Raw genomic sequence first — 6,527 nt, forward strand, 5'->3', positions numbered from 1 at the left:
TTTTTGGTGTTGGTCGTGCTTTTGGTGATCAGAATAAATTTGTAATTGAGGAAATGAGTTGGTATATCAGTGAATATACTCCTAATCTTAAAACAGAAGAGATGTTGAATCGAAGACTTAACTCAAAGAAACCACTCAGTGTATCATACCTCAAAAGAAGATGTCAACACGTTAAACTCAATCAAACTACTTACACGTGGAATTTGGGTGTTCTGGAAGGAAAGCCACGATATCTGTGGATCATTTTTAAAAAGCCAGATGGTGATACTGCGACTGATAAGAATAATGCATTGAGTGATAATGCTAAGGTGAAACAACTTCGCGTTTCTCTAGATGGAACATTTTACCCACGAGATAGATTGGAAATTAATTGGGAAAAAATGATTTTGCTGAAGCATACAAGTCTTACCAAAAGGTGTGTGAAAGTAATGGAAATAAAGAACCTATTTTGGATATGACAGCATTTAAAAGTTTGTATACAATCTATGCGTTTGACCTGAGCGCTCAAAAGGAAACTATAAAGTCTAATCGAGTGGATACTTCCCTATACATTGAAAGAGGAGAGAGTGAAGAAGTTGATACATATTGTTTGCTTTTGGAAGAAACAGAATTGCAGATTAATACAGATAATGGTGTGATGATTAGTCTCACATAATTTTTTGTTAAATAAATGAGTGGCAAAGTACCAACTGGGGTATATGTTAATCAAATCAATCTTCATAAACTATCATCTTGTGTTCAAAATCAAAAGCCTTGTACGATTAACGTTAATACAATTCAGAGAAAAGGAGCAGTAAGAATTGATGTTTTTCTCACAAGAGAACAGGTTAAAATCTTGAATGACACTGGCTCACTTAAAATTAAAATGACAAAACCAATGTTGAAAAAATATTCAATAAGAGAGACGAGTGGAGGATTTCTCCCATTTCTAATTCCTTTATTTGCTGGTTTAAGTGCGGTTGGAGCATTGACGGGTGGTATTTCAACAGCGGTGAAAACTGCCAACGAAAGGAAGGCTCAACTCCAGGCTCAAAAGAATTGGAAAGACATAACAAAGAGTTGGAGAAACAAATTAGTGGAAGTGGTGTAATTGTCGATTTTGCTGAAAAACTTGAAGGTCTGCCTGATAAAGCGAGATTGCTAGTTGGAGATATGCTTTCTTCTATAGCACAAGCAGGTGTAAAATTAACGAAAAGAGGTAATGGATTATATCTTTCTAATAAATAAATGAGCATTGATGAGTGGTTGAAAGAATTTGGAAAGAATACAACATCAAATTTACAACTTGTCAAATATTGTAAGAAATTAAAAATTCATAATGTGGTTATTTGTATGAGAGATGAATTAACAAATGTGCCGAAACATACAAAGAATATTATTATGAACTTAGAAGATAATAATGGGAACGGTTCTCATTGGGTTTGTATTTTTAATAGTCAAGACAAATATTATTTTGATAGTTTTGGTCTTCCACCACCTGTTGAAGTCATAAAATTCTTACAGAATGGTGTTTATCAAACATTTCAAGTCCAAGAATTAAATTCCAAGTGTTGTGGCCAATTATGCCTATATGTGTTATTTCAACTCAACAAAAATAAAAAATTTTATGATATTATTTTTAATCTAATATAAATGACTTATGTTGGTAAAGATGGTTCTATCTTTGGTGTATCTCAAGAACTGGATATTGATTTATCAAATTATTACACAAAGGCACAGGCTGAACGACATAAATATAATATAACCAAAAATATTAACATGAAAAATGCTTATAAATTAAAAAATTATCCAAGCCCGACTGACGCGAATGACTTGGTGAGATTAAGCGATTTATCACAATATATATCCTTAAATAAAACAGCCGTGTATTCCAAAGATACAGAAGTGTTGATATTATCTCCAGGTCATACAGAATTCACAGTTCGAATTAAAATAAATTTTTATAAAGAAGGGCGTATCGTTTGTATGAGAATAGAACAATGGGGGTATGATATGAATGATTTAGGGTATAATTGGTCATTTAAAATTAACCTCGAAGACCTGGAACAATTAAATCAGTCTCATAAGGAAGAATATTATCCACTTGGTATCGAGAATGAGTTTTGTGGGGCTACGATTAGTAAACAACAAATAAAAGAATTTAATAAGGGTAAATATAATAATGGTTTTGCCCTTGTTTATCTCATGAAAACAGAAAAAACAGGATTATATATAATAAGTAAGGAAATACAAAATGATTTAACTATGGGAAGATGGGGAGGTGTTTCGTGCCATAATATTGTTCTAACATATATTTCTAATACATAAATGACAGCAAGAAGGCTTCAAGAAAATTATCATTTCTGTGTCCAAGCATACCTTCAAGAAAAGGGTATTCGGTATTTTAATAAATATGTTCTACAACATAAGAATGAGGTATTTTCAATAAAAGATTGGCATTATGCTGATGTTGATAAACCGACAACTTTAGATTTAATTAGAATGTTAAATAATGAAAAAATTATAAAGTTAAGAAAAGGTAAGGCTCTTTTAGAAATTCAAAAGAAATTTTATTGGTTTCCTGTTGTAAAAAAATTATTTTGGATACAGGAATAACAAGAAATCCTGATGAATATATGTATAATATTCTATGGGGTGTAAGCGATTCAAGGATAGTAAGGGATGAGGAAGGAGTTGAAGAAGAGAGGGAAGAGGAGGAAAAGGAGAAGAGGGAGAAGAAAGAGAAGGAGGAAAAAGAGAAGAGAGAGAAGGAGGAGAGGGAGAAGAGAGAGAGGGAGGAAAGAGAGAAGGGAGAGAGGGAGGAGAGAGAGAAGAGAGAGAGGGAGGAGAGGGAGAAGAAAGAGAAGGAGAGGGAGGAGAGGGAGAAGAAAGAGAAGGAGGAAAGAGCGAGACAAAATAAATATCAAAATATGGAAACCAGTGAGATTAAAAAAAGATTAGGGGTATTACAGAAAATAACTCAACCCACCGAGGAGGAAAACAAAGAATTGATAAGTCTATTTACAATACTTTCGACAAGACTATTGACATCGAGAAGACAGGTATTTTAATTCAAGTTTTTCATTTTTATTTTTTTTCTTAAATAAATGGGGGAGAGAGTGAAGGCATTTCTAAGGATTCTTTATGTTTTAAAAATTAAGATTCAAATGTGCATGTTGGAAACTAAAAAGTTTTTGCACTCTGCAGGAATTTTTCTCATAAATAAATGAGTTATTGTCTCAAATGTAAAAAGAAAACTAATACTAAAAATATTTCATATATTAAAAGTAAAAATAACAGGGTTATACAAAAAGGTATATGTTCGGTGTGTGGTTCAAAAAAAAATCAATTTATCTCCCAACACAAACTAGGAGGAGATATCCAAAAGTTTTTATCAGGAAGTAAATTTACAACTACTGGAATACCACGGGGATTACATCTTCCAGGGTATTCTTTCTGTGGCCCAGGCACAAACTTGGATAAAAGATTAGATGAGGCAGACAATCCTAAATCCTGGAGTAAGCCTATCAATAGAGTTGATGAAGTGTGCATGAGACACGATATTGATTATGGGAATACCACAACGTTGCAAGAAAAGCATGAAGCCGATAGAGAAATGTTGTATAATTTGTCTCTGATACAAAATCCAACCTTGAGAGAAAAAGTTGATCGGTTCATTGTGAAGAAGATGATCAGTGCTAAATTGAAACTTGGACTTGGAAATTCAAAAAACTTATAGGCTCTAATGATGCCATTAAGACTGAAGAGCAATTAGCTGATGAATTACATAAACCAATATTCACAAAGTTTCAGAGAAGGAAAGTTTATTCCAAGGAAGTTGATTATATCTGGTCTGCTGATTTGATTGAACTCAATAATGATAAGGGGTACAAGTATGCTTTAACCGTTATTGATTTGAGGAGTAGATATGTGTGGGTTGTCCCTTTAAAAAACAAAACAGGTAATACTCTTATGTTAGCCTTCCAACAGATATTTAATAAAAGTAAGAGAAAACCTAAAAAATTGTGGACTGATGAGGGTAGGGAGTTTTATAACAAGACATTTATGAATTTTCTAAAAAATAACAGTATTACATTATACAGTACCTTTAATGAAGGGAAGGCAGTTGTTGTTGAACGTTTTAATCGTACCTTAAAAGAGAGACTATATAAAAAATTCACACAACTCGGTTCACAACAATGGTCATCTTTTATTCAAGATATTGTGGATAAGTACAATGACACGATTCACACGTCAACAAATATGAAGCCATCAGAAACATTTACAAAATTAAAATATGAAAAAGAGATTAATGTCAGAAAACCTAAGTTCAAAGTTGGTGATATCGTAAGAATATATAGGTGGAAATCTCATTTTGAAAAAGGTTATACGAAAAGATGGACCAACGAGCTTTTTAAAATTGTTGATGTAATAGATACGGTTCCTTGGACTTATAAGATATATGATTTGGAAGGGAAGAGATTTTAGGTTCATTTTATTCACAGCAATTACAAAAGACAAAGATAAATTGAAAATTTTTGACTCCGCCCCTTTTTGGCTCCACCCACACAAGCCCCCGCCCACACAAGCCCCGCCCACACAAACCCCACACAAACCCCACCACACACCCCCACAAGCTCCAATAAATTGAAATTTTTGACTCCGCCCCTTTTTGACTCCGCCCACACACGCCCCTCCCACCGAAGCCCCGCCCACACAAACCCCACACAACCCCCACACAAGCTCCACACAACCTCCACACAAAAACTCCACACAAGCTCCACACACACAAACCCCACACAAGCTCCACCCATATTCATCATATTCACATAATTAGTGATTAGTTAATTAGTTCCCCACACACACAACATGTTTATTTAATTAAAAAATTATCCACCCATCCACACAAGCTCCACTCATCCACCCATCCCCCATCTCTCCACCCATCCATTTATCCACATAAGCCTCATCCACATTCACCCCTCCCACACAAGCTCCACCCACATAAACCCCTGCCCATATAAACCCTGCCCACATAAACCCCTCCCACATAAGCCCTGCCTACACAAGCTCCACACAAAAACTCCACACACATAAACCCCTCCCACACAAGCTCCACCCACATAAACCCCCACCCACACAAGCCCCACCCACACAAGCCCCACCCACACACACACACCCCGCCCACACAAGCCCCTCCCACACACACCCCACCCACACAAGCCCCCACCGAAGCCCCGCCCACACAAACCCCGCCCACACAAGCCCCACCCCCCTCATCCCCCCCTGTGCGCCCCCCCCTTTGACCCACCACCTCCCTCATCCCACCCCCACCCTTCCCCACACACACATGGGGAGGGGAGGGATGGGATGAGGGGGTGATGGGTCATTGGGGGAGCGCACCTACCCCCTCCCCCCAACCTCCCCCGCCCCCTTTACATCTCTTTTATTCTTTTCTTGTAATTCAGAATCAAGTAATTGTAAACAAAACAAATATAATTTATTAATATTGAAAATATTAAATATTCATTTGCGAGAATGTACAATCTTTCCCAGCAATCTTCTTCAGATGCCTTGTGATTTCGAAACTCAGACACCATATTCTGTTTTGAAACAAAAAGTGGATAATAATTAGGTTCTATAAAGATAATTACATGGTAATATGAATAAGCCTCGTTGACCACTGAATTAACACACCAGGAGCCTGTCATCCTTTCAAGGTCAATAAAATGAATTCCAGTGTACTGACAAAACCACGTCCAAACTAATGATGCAACCAACATAAGGCGACATTCTAAAGAGAGAGTGATATTAATAATAATTCAGAAATATTTACCTCCAGAAAATCATGTGTTGTACGAGTGATATTAATAATAATTCAGAAATATTTACCTCCAGAAAATCATGTGTTGTACAAGATTGCTTCAACAGCTGATGTTGTGCGATAGTGCTGAAAAAAAAAAAAAAAATAAGTCAAGGGTATAGATGAAGAGACAGACAGGGAAAGCAACACACACACACACACACGCACACACACACACATACACACACACATAGACACACACACACGTGCCTCACCATTGGTTTAATTCATTCGAGATCAGAGACCAGTCATTATAAATCATTGGCCTCTTCAATAAGAGCAGAAAGAGGTAGGTAGAAAGACAGACAGAGAGAGAGGCACACACACGTGTCTCACCATTGGTTTAATTCCTTCGAGATGAGAGGACGTGATAAGACTTCATGCCACTCATTGAAAATGTCTTTCAATTCTCTTCTAAAATCATTGATCTCTTCAATAAGAGTATTAATTTCATGAACCACGTCGTGATATGTGAACTCAATTTCTTCCAATGCCCTGTCAGGGAAAAAATATATATATATATATATATATATATATATATATATCAGAATTATCATGATTTAATTAATAATCATTTGCTTCATCGTTCAAAGAGAAAAGCATACACAAACTTACCAACTCTGTAGTGGGCTGTTGGCTTCATCGGAAGAAATATCGTCCATGCCTCAGTTGTAAAAATGAAAAT

At 36.1% G+C, this 6,527-nt stretch overlaps 2 long non-coding RNA genes across 2 annotated transcripts in view; both read right to left on the reverse strand.

Moving 5' to 3' along the window:
• Positions 1-6,527, reverse strand: part of LOC147034659 (uncharacterized) — a 165,261-nt gene that overhangs the window by 55,258 nt on the left and 103,476 nt on the right. The gene's annotated exons all lie outside the window — the stretch shown is intronic.
• LOC147034660 (uncharacterized) overlaps positions 5,417-6,527 on the reverse strand; it is a 2,288-nt gene continuing 1,177 nt past the window's right edge. The window contains exons 1-4 of the long non-coding RNA XR_015059633.1: positions 6,458-6,527; positions 6,179-6,337; positions 5,872-5,929; positions 5,417-5,582 (exon numbers count right to left, since the gene is read on the reverse strand). The exon at positions 6,458-6,527 is cut by the window's right edge and continues 1,177 nt beyond it. This is a non-coding gene — a long non-coding RNA (uncharacterized LOC147034660). The remainder of the gene's footprint in view (positions 5,583-5,871; positions 5,930-6,178; positions 6,338-6,457) is intronic.

The sequence above is a fragment of the Eptatretus burgeri genome, chromosome 1, assembly GCF_056783735.1.
Source record: "Eptatretus burgeri isolate ZD-2024b chromosome 1, Ebu_testis_v1, whole genome shotgun sequence".
Classification (NCBI taxonomy): domain Eukaryota; kingdom Metazoa; phylum Chordata; class Myxini; order Myxiniformes; family Myxinidae; genus Eptatretus; species Eptatretus burgeri.